General features: G+C 42.1%; 1 protein-coding gene across 4 annotated transcripts in view; it reads left to right on the top strand.

Moving 5' to 3' along the window:
- Nucleotides 1–19356, top strand: part of ZFAT (zinc finger and AT-hook domain containing) — a 1096910-nt gene that overhangs the window by 517220 nt on the left and 560334 nt on the right. The window lies entirely within an intron of this gene.

Genomic DNA, 19356 nt, shown 5'->3' on the forward strand with positions numbered 1-19356 from the left:
CAAGATGCAACATCTTAGTCATTGGGGATTTTTTAAAACAGAGGATTTTAAAAAACATGCTTAAGAGGTGGCGTTCACACAATCAAGATCGAGTAAGTCACTGTTCTTAGACTCCAGATATTCATGAGAAGACTTCACTTGAGTGAAAACATAAACAGCATCGCCTTCAATGACTCAAGAGTGCAGTTCTTAGACTCCAGGAACTATCAAAGGCTGCAACGTTCAAACGAATAAGTTATTTTTTATTACATTGCCAGTCTTGCCTCATCCTCTGTGTCACCTGCCTCATGTCTTAAAAATCAAGATTTTATTACACATATGGGTTGATTCTTATCTCGTTCGGAAGGGCTCCGAGCACGATCTGGCCGTAAAAATGACGAGCCATACGCATGTTTCCCGACTGACTCGTACAGCTGTACGAGCTTGCAAGTACGATGCGAGACACGCGAAATCGCCGACCGAATCGTTTCCGGGTCCGAACCGCTCCGTACGTCTCGTCCGTAAGCAAACCGTGCTGTGCAATGGAGGTGATTCCCGACCGAGCCAGTACGATGCACGATTCGGACAGCTGTATCGAGGCGGAGCCTCCAACACGTAAACGCTCTTGGAAGCGGACTTCGGGGGTCCGCGCCGGACCCCCCTTCACCCGTGGTCGTACGAGTTGAACACGGGGGGCAAGGGTCCCCCCTACACATGCATGTATGGTGAGGGTGGCACAGACGCGTCCCCACTACCGGGGGCGACCTTGTGCGCAAATTCCCTTTTTCGTCAATGGGAGCGTCATTCAACAGGCTCCCATTGACTTCAATGGAGCTCCAAGCGACCCGTGTCCGTCAGCACTCGTTCGCATCGTACTCGAGCGCTCGGAGCCCCGGAGCACTAGTCGGTTGGAAAGCCCTCCGGATCCGAGTCGGACGGAAGCCTTCTCCCAGCGAGATCGGAATCTGCCCCTAATGTTCATGTTTTTCTTTGGACCACAACACTCATCACCAGCTCCCTCTTCAGTGAGCTGCCCAAATATGCAGTGACCTGGTATCTTACTCCTGGGCCCCATTATGGAGCTCTTTTGAAAGTGACATACTCTCCATGATCACTTCACTAATTACAAATGGGAGAAGGGAAGGCCTCCAAATCGTTAGCAGTTGAGAAATCCTGCATTCAAATTCTGAACACCCTAGCCGTTGAGAGGCACCTCTCTCATTCTTCATTTCCACCATTGCAGTTATTGCACATTTCTTGAGGGCTGTGCGTTGTGCCATCTCTGCACGGCACGTGTGCCTGGGTTTCAGGCTTTTTGTCACCCTTTTCTCAAGCTCCTCGACCATGTTTTTTGTCTTAGTGATTGTGGCTGACATCTTCTCCATCCACTTCTGCAATAGCAACATACTGCAGTCATTCCACTTAGAAATACTGTTGGCTGTCTCTCAAGTTATGACAGAGATATACTTTTGGCTGTCTCTCAAATTATGACAGAGACCAGTACCCCCCTTGGTTCTTCTCATCCCCAGTCCATGGCACCAATACTCAGAAAGAGAGCTTTGCTGAAGCCACAATTGTGTCCCCTCAAGGCTCATATCTCAGCTCCATGCTTGTCAATATCTACAGGGCCCTGCTCGCCAACATTGTCCGTACCCATGGATTTAACATTATCTCGTACGCTGGCGGCACTCAGCTCATTTTCTCCGTTGACACTCACAGCACCCAAGCAAAGTTTATCAACTTCCTGTCAGAAGTCACCATCTGGTGAAGCTCAACTGCCTAAAGCTGAACTCAGATAAGACAGAGGTAGTACTCTTTAGAAAAGCCAACTCACTCTGGTCCTTCAGAACTAAGACCCACGCCCACCTCATCAAGCCAAGCTAGGAACTTAAGGATCGTGATTGACAGCCATATCTCAGTGCCCAGTAAAGTAACTTTATCCCCTCCTGTTTCTACACCCTCAAACGCTCAGGAAAAACCTCAGATGGCTTCCTCTCAAGACCTGTAGTGCTATTATCCAAGTTCTAATCACCAACAAGCTGGTCAACAGTAATGCACTTTATATGAGAATCTCATCTCAACTCATCAAGAGGTCCAGGCTATTCAGAACACAGAAGGCAGACCTCCCAGCCGACACCCACATACCCACTCACCCCTAAAACCTCCATTGGCTCCCCATCCACAAACTTCTTTTTCAAACTACTCATACACACACAGAAAGCACATCCTGAGACCTGTGTACCTGAACAGCCACATCAGTTTTCACATCCCTGCCAGAAACCTTTGCTCTGCCAGTGTTCTGCTAATCTATGCCCCTCGCATCCAAAGAGCCAGTGGCTGTGCCTTTACATACCTCGCTCCTACAATAAGCCCAAGATCGGGCAACTTTTCCATCTCTAAGCACCAGGATACCCACCTTATTATTTGCGCACTCTACAAGTTAACATAACATAACATGGTATGACATAACTTCCTCTCTACAGCTGGCTTAGCCTATCTACCCCAAATAATGGATCTTTTAAGATTATGCTTTGCAAGAAAGGGTATAGTACATTTAAAAAAAAGAGATATACCTTTTCCCCTAACAAGTCTTAATATTACAAAAAACAGGGCATATTTACAAAGGTTTCTATTACACTGATACAACTGATCGGAGAGCCATTGTTCCTTGGTGACTAAGTTATTCTTTATTAGTTTGAATTAGCTCATATTGTCAAAAAATTTCACAACATGTAAAAAACTGATTAAACAACATTCATCACCCATTAAAAACAGTGAGATAAAATCCTTCCTGCAGCCAACAAAAAGCACAGAGTGCTGAGTGCTAATAAAAAAACATAGGCTATGCTTTAAATTTTTTAGATGGCTGGCGGAGAGCACAGCGGTGCTAAAGTGCTGGTGTGTCAAGAATGTCAGGCAGGGTCAGGAGTGTCAAAAGGAGCCTGTCGGGTGGGGTCGTGCTTGACGCAGTTTGAGGCACCCAGGATGGGTGACAAGGTCAAAGTGCGAAAATTGTGAGGGCATGGACTGTGCTTTTAGGGCTTTCAGACCGGCAACCTAAAGGCGGGGCCACTAAGATGTGATGTGCTGATTGTAAACAATACTCCCTGTTTCACAACCGGTGCATGACAGGGAGCTGGGTTGATATTACTGAGTTCTGGCCCTTCGAGTTAGCACCGTTGGTTAAAGTGGCGAGTGCTGCTTGTCCCTCGTAGTGTCTGTTTTTCTTAGTCCACCTGGGTACAGATATGTGATAAAAAAGTGCCAAAAGGTTTATGAGAGACTTGATGGTTTTAGCAGCTTTTGTGATTGCTCAATGAATTGGGCGAATCTTGCCAACTTCGTGGCCGGTTCCAGGTTGAAGAGGAGATCTTCCGCCTCGCTGCATGTGTGTATACTGTATTTAAAAAAAAAATGAAGCTTTATTAAAGTGTGGCGTGCATTTAAGAAGACCCGGCATATGCAGATCGGATGAGCCAAGGATTCCTCTTGTGATTGTGAGTGATCGAGTTGCACAAATATCGAGTAATCAATATCGTGGGTCAGGAATATCGACAGCAAGAATATTGTGGTCAAGAAAATTTACTTAAGGTAAGAAATATCATTTTAAATATTGAAGTGTTAAATATCGTTTGCAAAAATATAGTTGTTAAAAAAATCGTTTTTTATTATGTATTTTAGTATATATTTTATATGTATGTGATGTATGCTTTTTGTATAAGATGTACTTATATTTTTAATATATGTATTACATTTTTAGTGGTTATTAATTTTTTTAATTATAATTTTGCATTTTAAGTTGCGTATCGGGTTGTGGGTTTATAGAGGAATAGAGTGGGAAGTAATTTAATTATATAAAATGTATTCATTTTTATTTTATTTTAGCATTTGTAGTTCCGTTGTGGGTTTATAGGGGAATAGGGTGGTAATTAATTTAATTATTTTTAATTTGATTCATTTTTATTTATTAATAATTGTTTAATTGAGATGTTATAGTGTTAAATGTTTAAATTAAGTGATTAATTTATTATTAATTAATTAATAATTTCTTGGTAATTGTGTAATTAATTATAGGTGTGTGTTGTAGTATTTATAGGTGTAAAAGGTGGGAATGAATTTATTTTTAATTCATGAATTAATCATTGCTTGGTAATTAATTTTAATTAATTTATTATTAATTAATTAATCATTGGTTGGTAATTGTGTAATTAATTATAGGTGTGTGTTGTGGTGTTTATAGGTGTAAATGGTGGGAAGAAATGTATTTTTAATTTATGAATTAATCATTAGTTGTTAATTAATTTTAATTAATTTGTAATTCATTTTGGTAATTGTGTAATTAATTATATTTGTGTGTTGTCGTTTTTATAGGTGTAAAGGGTGGGAAGTAAATTATTTTTAATTGATGAATTAATAATTGTTAATTGTAATTCAATAATTGGTAATTAATTATGGTAATTGTGTAATTTTATGTCTGTGTTGTGGTGTTTATAGGAGTAAAGGGTGGAAAGTAATTTGTGTTTAATTAATTTATAGTTAATATTAATTATTTGATATTTATTTTGGGTAAATGTTAATTTTTTTGCGTTTTTGTTTTTACTTTTTAAGCGGTAAAGGTTGGGTATTAAATAACAATTTGTTATTTAATTATTAGTTGGTAATAGTAATATTTTAAAAAAAATATATAATTGTGTTTTATTATTTTATAGTTTAATTTAGGTTTGTGTTGAGGACTTTAGAGTGTTAAAGCTTGTGTACTCAATTATTGTTTATTTCTCTTTGTTTATTAATGCAATGTTTTTTAATGTTTTATTAATTATGTTAATTATGGAAATAAATGTAATTAAAAATGTTGAACTGTTTTGTTATTGGTGTGGTGTTATAGGGTGTGAAATAAAATAAATACATTTATCTTTTAAATAATCTTTTTGTTTGTTAATATTTGCTGATTTTAATTAATTATTGTTTATAAATGTATTAATTTTATTTTTTGATAAACACATTTTTATTGATTTCACTGAAAGTACCAGCCAATCACCATGATACCATGATAACAAAGGATTATTTGCATTAATCCGGACAACCCAAAGGTCAAAGACGTATAAATTCAAAAGGACGGATATTGGAGCATCCCCATCAAGATCAGACCATTCCCCCCAACCACTTCCCCCAGACCCTACGATATTTCTTGTGGCAGCCACGTGCTATGTACATTGTCTTCTCTTGCATGGCACACCGGTCCACCCCGGCCTGCCACTCCCTTACGGAGGGAGGGTCAGGACACTTCCAGGCAGAAGCTATGTCTCTTTTGGCCACTACCATTGCCCTTAGTGTAAAAAAGTTATTCGTACCGGGTCCCATCCAACCCGTCTGTGATGCCCAGACATGTCTTGGGTCGTATATATTGATTTATCTTATATACTATTTGTAGGTTTCTGTTACATGTAATTAATATTCCAATATGTGTTCTTTTTATATGTTTAATAGATTTAAATTTATATATATATAAATATATATATATTTTTTAATGGTTTTTCAAATTTTGTAAAAAAAAATTCAACTGTTTAAGTGTTATTAGTAATTTTTGTTTCTCTGCTATCCAACACTTTCCCTAATGTTGCACTCACTGGAGTGGGAATAGTACATTTTTACCTCTTCGCTATCCAGCACTTTCTCTACTGTTGCATTCACTGGAGTGGAAATAAAAAAATTTACCCCTCCGCTATCCAACATTTATCCTTCTGTTGTATTCAGTGGAGTGGTAATAGTAATTTTTACCCCTCAGCTATCCAACACTTTCTCTACTGTTGCATTCTTTGGAGTGTGAATAGTAATTTTTACCCCTCCGCTATCCAATACTTTCCCTACTATTGCATTCACTGGAGTGGGAATAGTAATTTTTGCCCCACCCTCTGTCCAACACTTTCCCTACTGTTGCACTCACTGGAGTTGGAATAGTAAACGTAATCCCTCTGCTATCCAACACTTACCCTACTATTGCAATCATTGGAGTGGGAATAATAATGTTTACCCCTCCGCTATCCAACACTTTCCCTACTGTTGCTCTTTTTGGAATGGGAATAGTAATTTTTACTCCTCCGCTATCCACCACTTTCCCTACTGTTGCACTTACTGGAGTTGGAATAGTAAATGTAATTCCTCCGCTATCCAACACTTTCCCTACTGTTGCAGTTATTTTATTGGGAAATGTTAGTTTACATCTTTTTTAAATAGTTTAATGTATTAATTTATTATAGTTTTTTTTATTTTAAATTATATATATACATATATAAATCCAATTTTCCAAAGTAAGGCGCGTGTGAGCAAGAGAGTTTACTCTCGAAACGCGTAACGTCGGAATAAAAGATCGCTATTATACCCTAAACTGAGAGCGCGCCTTACTTTGGAAAATTGGATTTATCATTTGTGCCGGCTGTGGCTCTACCGGCCCCGTGCGCCACCAGACTATGGGCGGATATCCCAGGAGGAGCTGAATGAAGTTTGAAAATATATACATATATATATATATATATATATATATATATATATATATATATATATATATATATATGTAAATCAATCCGATAGGAATGAGGCGGCACACCGTCCTGGTGTTTTAATCGCTCACCAACAACAACGCGTTTCAGCCGTAAAACGGCCTTTGTCAAGTTGCCAAAGCGTTACAAAATAAGCATTTTTAAATATTCAGCGTCATGATAGACATAGACGAGTTACTTTGTAAGTATCGCACAAAAGTCAAATACAAAACACATAATTGAAAACACTTTTTTTCGTTTTTTCAACCATAATTCTCAATTTAGAGATAAGGAGTGAGACATAATCGAAAGAAAATTAAAGGTGAAAGAATAATACCTTTCGTTCTAAATGCATAATTGTATTCTTAACATCCTCCATGTTCCTATACGTCAGATCATGGAAATAGAGAGGGGTTTTACTGCACAATTGTAAGCATATAGACATAGATGGATTACTTCGTAAGTATCGTGTCAATAACAAACAAGAGCATACAAATGATCAAGGATGCTGTTTCTCAATTTCATTAACCACAATTCTCCATTAGAAAATGAAGAAATACAATGCATTGCCATTGAAATGGTCCCACCATTTCCCATTTTACACGTAATAGACTAGAGTGCGATACAAAATCACATAACGAGAACGCTTTGTGAATAAAGTTCTATGTTTGGAAAAAAATGTATGTGTGAATAAAGTGTGAAAAATAAAGGAAAGGACATATGAAAAAAGAGGTATTGGTCTCATGTTACCTTTAAACAATAATGGCATCGCTTATCTGCAAGGCTCGGAAGGATTCCAAATCTACTCCTGTAGGTATAAACTGTGATAGATATGACCCTAATGGGATAAAATATAGGACAAATGCCCAAATATGTACTATTACAGAAAAAACCAAGCCACAGAAAACGATATCATAGTACCAGGCATAACAATCAAGGATTCATGTCCATAATAGCCACCTAACCTCAATGCTAGTCTTAACCAATGTGAATGTGTATCCCAAAGTGACATATTCGTAAATGTGAATCCAATATAACAAGATGAAATTTAAACAATATAGAGAAAGGATAAAATCACTTAGGGACATGCAGTTGGGTTACAGAATAATTACAGTCTGAGCTATTGGCCAATATGAGTATTGAGTTCTTCCTCTCTGTTTAATCCATAAGGGGCCCTGGTGTTTAGGTCAATTATGTACCTTGATTCCAAGGTACGCAATTGCTGCTCTCTGTCACCACCACGTATATGTTTCATTACTCTATCAATTCCACAGAACTTTAGTAATGTAATATTGCTGTTGTGTACATTGTAGAAATGTCGTGCTATGGGGTAGTTAAAATCCAAATTGGTTATAGCCCTCAAATGTTCAAGAATGCGCTTTTTTAATTGGTGTTTAGTACTTCCAACATAGCGCATATTGCACGGGCATTCCAAAAGATATACTACATGGTCAAAGGTGCATGTAATAAATGTTCTAATGGATTTCTCCCTGCCATCTTGCATCTTGTAGCTTCTGCAGCTGACAGTATTTCTACAAGCTTTGCAGGAATTACACTTGTGGAAGCCATCCTTGGCATGTAGCCAAGTTTGAGTCGATTCCATTTGTTGATAACTTTTTACCAATTTGTCTTTGAGAGATGGAGATCGTCTGTAAGTCATTAATGGGACTTTCCCCACTTTGTCTCCAATGACTGAATCAGCTTTTATGAGGCCCCAGTGTTTAGTCATCAGGGCTTTCAAATTGCCAGATTTCATGTTATCATGCGGGGATCTCTGATGTTCTCCTCCCTGTTCGGGTTAGTTTCCTTTTTGCGAAATAAGACCTCACTGTGTTCAATAGTTCCCAATTTGTCAGTGGCTTGTTTCAAGATTTTATCACTATACCCACGTTGTTTGAATCTCATAACCATAGTGTTTTTCTCAGCATTGAACCCCCTATCTGTATTGCAATTTCTACGGGCTCTTAAAATCTCTCCGTAGGGAATACTACTAATCAGTGAGGGGGGGTGATGACTGCGGGCATGTAATAGTGCATTTCCTGATGTTTCTTTTCTGAAAAGAGCAGTGGTCAATCTATTGTTAGTGTTGTCAATGGTGACTTTTACATCAAGGAAATCGCATGAGGTTTGACTAATTGAATGAGTAAAGCTTAAATTCAGATCATTGACAGATAGTGCATCAATGAACTCCCTGGCCAAGTCTACACCTCCGTCCCAAATGATAAATAAATCGTCGATGTATCTTAGCCATAGGGGAACATGATCAGTGAATTTTTTAAATGCGTCGCTCCAGACCACCTGCTCCTCCCACCAGCCCAGGAAAAGGTTCGCCAGGCTTGGGGCAAAGCAGGTGCCCATCGAAGTGCCCGATCTTTTTCTGTACAGTGTGGTATCGAATAAGAAAATATTTTCCTGTAAACAGAAAAGCATTATCTCTTTGAGCATTAGTGAATGATTTAACATTTCCAAAGGTTGACGTTGCAAATAATACATACAGGCTTGGACTCCCTTCTGTTGGTCAATACATGTGTACAAGGAGCACACATCAAGGGAGATCATAACAAAACCCTCTTCCCATCTTATGTCATGAATACGTTTTAGAAAAGCAGTAGTGTCCTTACAATAGGATCTAAGGTCTCTAACATATGCAGCTAGGAAATGATCCAAAAATATAGAAGTATTTTCAAGTAAGCCATCATTGGAGGACACGATAGGCCTTCCAGGTGGTTTGTTGAGGCTTTTATGTACCTTTGGTAATAGATATAAACATGGTACCTTCGGATTCTCATTCCTTAGAAATTTGTATTCATCATCATCAAGAAGATCTTGTTGCCACCAATTCACAAGGAGATTATGATATTTGGTTATCGTTTCATCATAGTACTTCCAACTGATAACTTCGTAACAGTCTTTATCATTCAACTGACGCAAAGCCTCATTCTTGTAGTCCTCAGTGTTCATTAAAACGACATTCCCACCTTTATCCGAAGGTTTGATTGTTAAGGTAGGATCTTGTAGTAGATTTTTCAATGCTTGTCTTTGTCCTCTAGTGAGATTATCCCGAATGCGATAATCTTGATTGTCCCTCATTCTGATAAGTTCATGCATCAATACTGAATGAAATGATTCGATGTTGTCATGTGCTGGGTTGGGATTGTATTTGGATTTCATTTTGAATCCACTTCTCCGTTTGGTGACTACTGAGAATCCTAGGGATTGTAATTGGATTCCTTCAGATTCATCACTAATTTGTGAATTATTTGTCTCTAGTTCGTATAGTTCTAAGATGTTGCCAATATCATTCATAGTGAAATTTGAAGATGGAGAGGGTGATACTTGTGTGCCAGCCATAGTAATGGGGCGTTGCTCACCTCGTTTGGATAATAGGTGCAGTTTCATTAGTTTTAATTTTCGTATGTATAGGAAGAGGTCGATTCTTGTGTCCACATAGTTCCAATCAGTTGTGGGGCAGAAGGAAAGACCCAATTTTAGAAGTGTCTCTTCATCTGATGTCAGGGTGCGTGTCGATAGATTAATGATGGTTTTTTCACAAGTATCGATATGTACTGTGTTCTTGTGCCAGAATTTCTTATGACCACCCCTTCTTGTTATTCTTGATCTTATTTTTTGGTTTTTGGTCTTCCTCTTCCACGGCCTTTTCCTCTTCCTCTTCCCTCCCCCTCGAAGGGGCTCACTTTATCCTTCTGTTGTTTGAGGATTTGAAATTCGTGTAAAAAAGTCAGTGGTCGTGTCCCCAAAGGGGCAGGGATGGTTTGATGTTCGATGTCGGAACTTAGTTCAGAACTGGAGTCTGTTGAGACTGTATTTGATTTTTCTCTTTGAAAAAGCTGTCGATCTCTTTCCACCCAGTCGAAACGTTTTGCATATGTTAGGATTCTGCCTTCTGCATAATCTTTTTTGACTCGGAGGAATTTTCGATGCTTTTTTACTTTGATGCTTTCTTTATATATATATATATATATATATATATATATATATATATATATATATATATATATATATATATATATATATATATATATATATATATATATATATATATACATATATACATATATACATATATACATTTCCACAAAGTGCCCAAAAGCGGAACGCACTCCCAGTTTGCATTCTCCAATTGAGGGAAGATACAACTGCACTCGGCGCCAGCAGAGCCTGTCGCGTTTCATGTAAACCACCCTTCTTCATAGGCTTTTCTGCATATTGACAAACTGCAAGCAAAACGACAACCAGTTACTTTAGTCCCTTATTTATTGCAGTTAGCACAATCAAACTCAGGTGCCAAAGTTCACACTCCAGTGAGTAATTTCAAAGCAATGTATACTGGGACTGGTAGTCCTTCAAATATGACCCTAGTGGGCTGCTTGCAGTTCCATCAATAAAATTAATTCAAAGTCACAAATGCAATTGCACATAACTTCCCCGTTCAAGTTTTCGTCACAACAGGTCCGCCACGCTGATTGAGGCACCAGCAGTGGAGCCGCTCAAATGTGCAGCATATATATATATTATTTTTCTGCCATTTTAAACTTTAAAAATTAATAAAGTTAATAGTGAATACATTATTTTTAAGTAAAAAATGTATATGTATAAATTATTGTTTGTGTGTTTATATTTTTTTAATTTAAGTTTATTTGTTATATTTAGTTAAAATGTATATTACATGTAATATATATTTTTAATATTTTTAAAAATATTATTTAATATATATTATGTTATTTTATATATATTTATACATCGATATTTTTTACATCTATATTTTTTTACCTCAATATTTTTGTATTTACCAGTTAACCCCTTCGGTGCTCATGATGGAATGGTGCCGTCATGAGCACCGGTGCTCCTGTGCTCATGACGGAACCATTCCGCCATGAGGACAAGGGGTACGAAATTCCTTTGCTGCAAACAGAAGAGGGATTTCCATTTTTTGGGGGGCCTCAGGAGGTGGGGAATAGCTTCCCCAACCTCCAGAGGCCCCTCACTGGTTTTCAATCTAATGACGATCGTGCGCATAACGCGCTGTCGTGAACACTAGATCCTCATCCTCGGGTCCAACCCCTCAGCATGGGATGACTCATGATGGCCCACAGCACTGGGGACCCCCACCGACCACGCACTCAACCTGGGAATCATCCTCGACTCAAAACTCACCATGACCAAACAAGTCAACGCAGTCTCCTCCGCCTGCTTCAACACCCTCCGCATGCTCCGCAAGATCAACAGATGGATCCCGACAAACACGAGGAAAACAGTCACCCTGTCCCTAGTCAGCAGCAGACTCGACTACGGAAACGCCCTCTACGCCGGAGCCTCGTCCAAGCTCATCAACAGACTACAGAGAATTCAGAACACCTCTGCACGCCTGATCCTCGACGTCCCGCGCCGGGACCACATCACCCCCCACCTAAGGAACCTGCACTGGCTCCCCGTCGAAAGGAGAATCTCCTTTAAGCTCCTGATCCACGCACACAAGGCACTCCACAAGACCGGACCAGCCTATCTCAACAACCGACTCTCCTTCTACGTACCCAACAGGAAACTCCGCTCTGCTGACCACGCCCTGGCCACGGTCCCGCGCATACGTTTAACAACTTCCGGAGGCAGGTCCTTCTCCCACCGCACCGCCAGGACCTGGAACACCCTCCCCCTTTACCTACGACAAACCGAAGACCTGCTGACCTTCAGGAGACAACTCAAGACCTGGCTCTTCGACCAGTAGCAGCAGCCGCCCCCACACCTCCCCCCAGCGCCTTGAAACCCTCACGGGTATGTAGTGTGCTTTACAAATAACTTGATTGATTGTTTGGATTGAAAACGAAACTGAAACTTAGTTTCAGTTTTAGTGTTTCAATGCTCGTGGGGCTATCTCAGCCCCGAGCACTGAAACACTTGGGAGAGGTTTTGTTGGAAAAGGGAGAATCTCCCCTTTCCAATGGTACCCCTCCCTAGTGGATCCCTGCTTGGTGATCGCCCCAGGGAGCGAACCCCAAGCAGGGGTCCACCCACTAGGCACCAGGGAGGGGGGTGCAGCCCCTTGGACAAGGGCCTTTGCTCCCCACATATTTTTGGGGCTAAATTCAGTCTTTCTGCCCCCCCGGGGGCAGAAAGCCCACTCGATGCCAGTGTTTTTTTTTTACGATTAATTTAGGGGTGGGGGTGCCCAAGATGGGCATGCCAATGCCCCCACCCCTCCCCCCACAAAATTCCAGTCTTTCTGCCCATCCGCGGGGGGCAGAAAGCCCACTAGAAACCAGGGGTTTATTTTACTATGTAAACTGGGGGTGGGGGCTGCCCAATATGGGCACGCCAAAGCCCCCTTCTCCCCTGCACAATAAGTCTTTCTACCCCCCCCCCCCCCCCCCCCCCCCCGGGTGTAGATGGAGGTCCTAGCCCACTAGACAAGTTTTTTTTTTTTACGATTAATTTAGGGGTGGGGGCTGCCAAAGATGGGCATGCCAATGCCCCCCCCTTTCCCCCCACGAAATTCCAGTCTTTCTGCTCCCCTGGGGGCAGAAGGGGGCAGTAGCCCCCAATCTCTCCCCCAGGGGGGCAGACAGCACTCTCGAAGGCAGGGATTTATTTTTTATGCGCCAGTGGTGGGGGCTGCCCAGAATGGGCATGCCATAGCCCCCACCCTACCCCCCAAATAAGAATAAGACGTTCTGCCCCCCCAGGAGGCGGATGGGGGCAATAGCCCCTGATCTGCACCCCGGGGGGCAGAAAGCCCACTAGGCCCCAGGGATTTTTTTGTATATATACATAGGTTTGGGGGCTGGCCAGAATGGGCATACAAATACCCCCACCCAAAAGAAAAAAAATGCTACAGTCTTTCTGCCCCTCCTGGAAGGCAGATGGGGCTATAGCCCCTTATCTGCCCCCCGGGGGGGTGGGGGGGCAGAAAGCCCACTAGTCACCAGGGATTTTTATTTTTCCAAAGTTCGGGGCAGGGGCTGCCCAGAATCGGCATGCCAATGCCCCGACCCCCACAAAAAATGGCACAGTCTTTCTGCCCCTCCCCTCAGTAGGCAGATGGGGGCAGTAGCCCGGGGGGGAAGAGAGCCCACGAGGCGGCAGAGATCATGCTTGCTTTTTTTTTATATGCAGGGGTAGGAGCTGCCCAGAATGGGCATCCCAATGTCCCCACCCACCCAAAGAAAATAGCCAGTCTTTCTGCCCCTCTAGGGGGCATATCGGGGCTATAGCCCCCGATTTACCCCTTCCCCAGGGCAGCAGAAAGCCCACTAGGCACAGACTTTTTTGCGGAATGTGCCTACTTCTGTATTTTGGGTCCTTGAGCAGCTAGCACCCAAGGAATCCTACCAAACCCACACATTTCTGAAAACTAGACACCAGGGGGATTTCAGGGAGGTATGGCTTGCATGGATCCCCCAACGTTTTCTTACCCAGAACTCCCTGCCAACCTAGTATTTAACTGAAAAAAAGCACTTTTTCCACACATTTTTGTGTGGGAAAGTTGTGGCATCACCTGGCTGACACAAATTCCCTACCACCCAGCGTTTCCCCAGGTCTCTTGATAAAAATGGTGCCTCACTCGTGTGGGAGGCCCAAGTACCCGCGACAGGCAAGGGCCCAAAACGTATTGAGGCGACATCAAAATTGCTTATCACAAAACGACCTAGTTTTGCAACGGGGGTCACCAGGGTTTTTGGCCCCGTGCTTGGCGGCCAGCTAGGGAAACCTACCAAGCCCACACATTTCTGAGAACTAGACAACCAGCGGATTCCAGGGAGGTATGGCTTGCGTGGATCCCCCAACATTTTCTTACCCAGAATCCCCTGCAAACCACAAATTTAGCTGAGAAAATCACCTTTTTCACACATTTTTGTGTGGGAAAGTTGTGGCATCACCGGGCTGACACAAATTTCCTACCACCCAGCGTTCCCCCGGGTCTCCCGATAAAAACGGTGCCTCACTCGTGTGGGAGGCCCAAGTACCTGCGACAGGCAAGTGCCCAAAACGTATTGAGACAACATCAAAATTGCCTATCACAAAACGACCTGGTTTTGCCAGGGGGGTCACCTGGGTTTTTGGGCCGTGCTCGGCGGCCAGCTAGGGAAACCTACCAAACCCAAGCATTTTTTAAAACTAGACACTCCGGGGATTCCAGGGAGGTATGGCTTGTGTGGATTCCCCAACGTTTTCTTACCCAGAATCCCCTGCAAACCTCAAATTGAGCTTGGGCCGAAAACCCAGGTGACCCCCCCTTGCAAAACCAGGTCGTTTTGTGATAGGCAATTTTTTTTTTTTTTTTTTTTTTTTTTAAAAAACCTTTATTTCTTCAAGAGTCTGGACACAGCTATTCAGCCGACAACCCGGAGGTTCGGCAGCTTCGATAGGAGAATACAAAGAATCGTCCACAGTACATTGAAGGAGCAGTGAGAAGGTTCCATTTTTAATAATTACAAACACACAACAAACCCCAGCAAGGCAACAACACTGAATGCCCACAGTGGTAGCCCCTCAGGGTGTGATAGGCAATTTTGATGTCGCCTTAATACGTTTTGGGCCCTTTCCTGTCACGGGTACTTGGGCCTCCCACATGAGTGAGGCACCATTTTTATCGGGAGACCTGGGGGAACGCTGGGTGGTAGGAAATTTGTGTCAGCCCGGTGATGCCACAACTTTCCCACACAAGAATGTGTGGAAAAGTGATTTTTTGCAGCTTAATTTCAGGTTTGCAGGGTTTTCTGGGTAAGAAAACGTTGGGGGATTCACACAAGCCATACATCCCTGGAATCCCCCGGGTGGCTAGTTTTCTAAAATGTGTAGGTTTGATAGGTTTCCCTAGCTGGCCGCCGAGCACGGGGCCAAAAACCCAGGTGACCCCCCTTGCAAAACCAGGTCGTTTTGTCACCTCAATACGTTTTGGGCCCTTACCTGTCGTGGGTACATAGGCCTCCCACACGAGTGATGCACCATTTTTAACGGGACACCTTCGGGAACGCTGGGTGGTAGGAAATTTGTGTCAGCCTAGTTTGAAAAAATCTATAGGTTTGCTAGGTTTCCCTAGGTGCCGGCAGGGCTAGGGTTCAAAATCTATAGCTAGGCACTTTGCAAAAAAAGGGTCAGTTTTCACTGTGATAATGTGGTGTGTCTACGTTGCGTTTTGGGCAGTTTCCTGCCTCGGGCACTAGGCCTACACACACAAGTGAGGTACCATTTTTCTCCGAAGACTTTGGGGAACGCGGGGTGGCTGGAATTATGTGGGGCCACGCAGATTCCAGAACTTTCCACCACAGTAATGTGAGGATTAGTTTAAAAAAAAAAAAATGTTTAAGTTTGCAAGGGATTCTGGGTAATAGAACCTGCTGAGAGCCAGTCAAGTCACCCCATCCTGGATTCCCCTGGGTGTCTAGTTTTCAAACATGTACAGGTTTGCTAGGTTTCCCTAGGTGCAGGCAGAGCTAGGGATCAAAATGTACAGCTAGGCACTTTGCAAAAAACGGATCCTTTTTCACCATGTAAATGTTTTCTGTCCACGTTGCGTTTTGACCCATTTCCTATTGCGGGCACTAGGCCTACCCACACAAGTTGAGGTACCATTTTTATTGGGAGACTTAGGGTAACAGAATTGTAGAGCAAGTGTTATTTCTTATTGACTTTCGATGCATTTCTGCCTTCCAAATGAAAGACAATGTGTAAAAAAGAAGTCATTTTGAAAAATGACCTGTAATTCTCATGCTAGTATGGGAACTCACAATTTCGGAAATGTGCAAATATCTACTGTTTCTTAACTCTATATTTTGTTCCAATTTCAGAAATACATAGGTGTCTTTCATACCGATTTTTCCATGTATATATTTTCCAAATTAATTGCTATATACCCGGTACATAATAAAAAAAACATTGCAAGACGCTGCTTAGTTATTGGCTCTGGGTTTGTTGGGTTCTTGGTGAACCTACAAGTCCTATATATCCCCACAACCAGAAAGGTCCAGCAGATGTAACGGTATATTGCTTTCAAACAGCTGTCATAGTTAGAAGAAGTTATAGGTGGAAACGTTGACACAAATGGCTGTTTTTTTCAACTAATTTTCAATTTTTCCTTTATTCAACAGTTAGTTTCTATAAAGAAACCTTGAAGGATCTACACAAATGACCCCTTGCTGAATTCAGAATTGTGTCTACTTTTTTAAAATGTATAGCTTACCAGGAGCCATTATAGCTTTTATACCCATTTCCGCCAATAACTAGAAAGAGATTGAAAGGACAAAAAATTAGCAAAAATAGGCTATGTCCCAGAAAAATGCCAAAACTGTGTAAAAAGTTTTGGTTTTATGACAAAAGTCTGCTTGTCGCTGAAAGCTGGGAAGATGGTGATTTCAGCACCACAACCCCTTTTTTGATACCATTTGCTGGGGAAAAAACCAGACGCTTTCATCTGTAGCCCTTTCTTCCCATTGTAAAAATAAAAAAATGTAGCTGTATTTTGGCTAATTTCTGGGTCCCTTCCAGGGGAATCCACAAACCCTGGGTAACTTTAGAATCCCCATGATGTAGGAAAATAACAACGCAAATTTGGCATGGATAGCTTATGTGGTAAAAAGTTTACAGGGGCCTAAGCGCGAACTACCCCAAATAGCCAAAAAAAGGCATAGCACGGGTTGGGGGAAAGGCCTAGCAGCGAAGGGGTTAAGGTATGGGAGTCAATATTTTTGTAGTCGATATTATTTATTCCTTATTTAAAACATCGAAGTTTGGGACATCAATATTCTATCGGTGAGCCAGTCTTCATAGCAGCGGCGGCTCCTCCGCTATGGTGGTGGAGGGTTCCCCCCCGCCCTCAGAGGCAAATAAAAAAATAAAATGATCATTTTATTTTTTGGCCTGTAGCTGAGTCTTGGGGGTGGGGCCACAGCACTGCAGCAGGGGGAGGCACTTCTGTCAGTGTGTATGGCGGTTTGACCGACCGTCTGAGACTGGACAAACCGTCATGCCCACTGACATCTCTCCAAACTAGCTGTGTTGCAGGTTGGAGAAACCAGCAGGTACAGGCTTCCAGCTCCTGATAGAGAGCATAACAAATCCTCTCCGCCCAATCCCGACACTGCTCTATTGGGTATGAGAGCAGGGCCTAGATTGCCCTTAGTGGTGTCTGAGATCTTCAGCCTGTGTCCAGAGGAGCAGAAGAACAGCTAGCAAAGCGTTGAGCAGAAGCCCGGAAGGAACATTTTTTTTATTGTTTGTTTTGTTACAGGCCCGCCGCCCTGCCCCCCCCACATTTCCCTGACACTAGACGCCACTGCTGCATACCCCAGGATTTGATAGTGACTTCCAGCAGCTGTTTAGGTCTTTGATTGGAAGAACCATGAGTCTTGCAAATAGGATCTGCTTGAGGACTGGCTTTCTCAACATACAGATTAAGTATAGCTGCCAGTCCTTTTCTCTGTATGAGTTCAGTGTGACCTGAATGTTGCAGTTAGATGCTTTGATAGAACTGTGATCTTCCTGCCTAGATAAGAGCCTGACTTGATCTTTCAGTACAGTTTTTAAAGCAGTAGGGTGGTCTACAAGGTTTTTCCAGTTGTCCGTGACCAGGTGTAGTTTAGAGCAGGTTACCGTCAGGCATTTTGATCAGGTTTTCTTTACGTTTTAAAAATGACCTTCAAGATTTGTTTCATTGTGTTTGAAGTTGATGCACGAACTCGGATGTAGTATCGGACTATGACTGACCAGTTCTCAAAGGATTGCATGTTCAAGCCAAACTCAAGGCATAATAAAGAGTTACGAACATATGAAGGGATTTGAAGGATGCACTTGTAGGCGCGGCACTGCACACGCTCCATGGTGTCCACTTTGGCTCCCGGTTGGGCTATTTGTCCATAACAAATGGAAGGTAGTAGTTTTTCTCTGATTAACTTCTGCATTGCATTGCATTGGTGGTTGGACTGTGTAGGGTGGAGTGAAGTTTGCAGAAGGCATAGATCACTGCGTTGCCCTTTTCTTCTTTGCGTGTGATGTGTGCCTTGGGCTTGCTGTTAAAAGCAAACCACACCCCCAAGTAGTTATTGTTGGTAGCGGACCTTATTTTTCATGTTTCTCAATCTCCACTGCAGCTTGTGCTTATTGGGGTAGCAGCTAAATATGACAACCTTTGTCTTCTTGCAGTTTGCCAGTAGTTAGTTGGTGATGTTATAAGCATTTAACGCGCCCAGGGCTCTATGCATTCCCACTTTCATGTGGTCCATTAGGATCATGTCGTCAGCTTACTCAATCGGAAACAGCTTGTCTTGCCCGATTTTAGGTAGTAGCCGATTAGCAGTTTTTACAGATTTTCCTAGACCGTGATGTACAAGTTGAAAAGCATGGGCACAAGGAGCCAGTGTAGATGTCTGAACAGCTTCACATAATGATGTTGCTACTTTAAATATTGCATAATGCATGAATTCTTCAACACTGACAACATAGGTTGGATGAATTGTTCTAGTAAAAAGCTTTGTGGCTAACATTAAGAGCACAACAAGATCAGTGAAGTGTACGGGGAGGCATTGTAAATGAAAGGGAAGCTTGTTAAGACAAACTTTCACAAGAAATTGCTTGTCCCTCCAACACCCAGTGGGAGAGAGGTAACATTCTTTAGGATTTACAATAAAGGCATTGTCCACAATCTGGATTAAGTCAATCGCTTTTTGAACTCCAGTTATTAACTGAAATACCTCACTTGAGTGAAAGCCTAGACTTTATCAACTTCAGTGACTTTAGCCGGGTACCTTGTGAAAGCTGTCACATTCACACAAAGATATTTTTAATACATTCTCAGACTTGCTTCTTCTTTTGTGTCACCCACCTGTGTCAC

This window comes from Triturus cristatus, chromosome 5_1, assembly GCF_964204655.1.
Source record: "Triturus cristatus chromosome 5_1, aTriCri1.1, whole genome shotgun sequence".
Taxonomy (NCBI): Eukaryota; Metazoa; Chordata; class Amphibia; order Caudata; family Salamandridae; genus Triturus; species Triturus cristatus.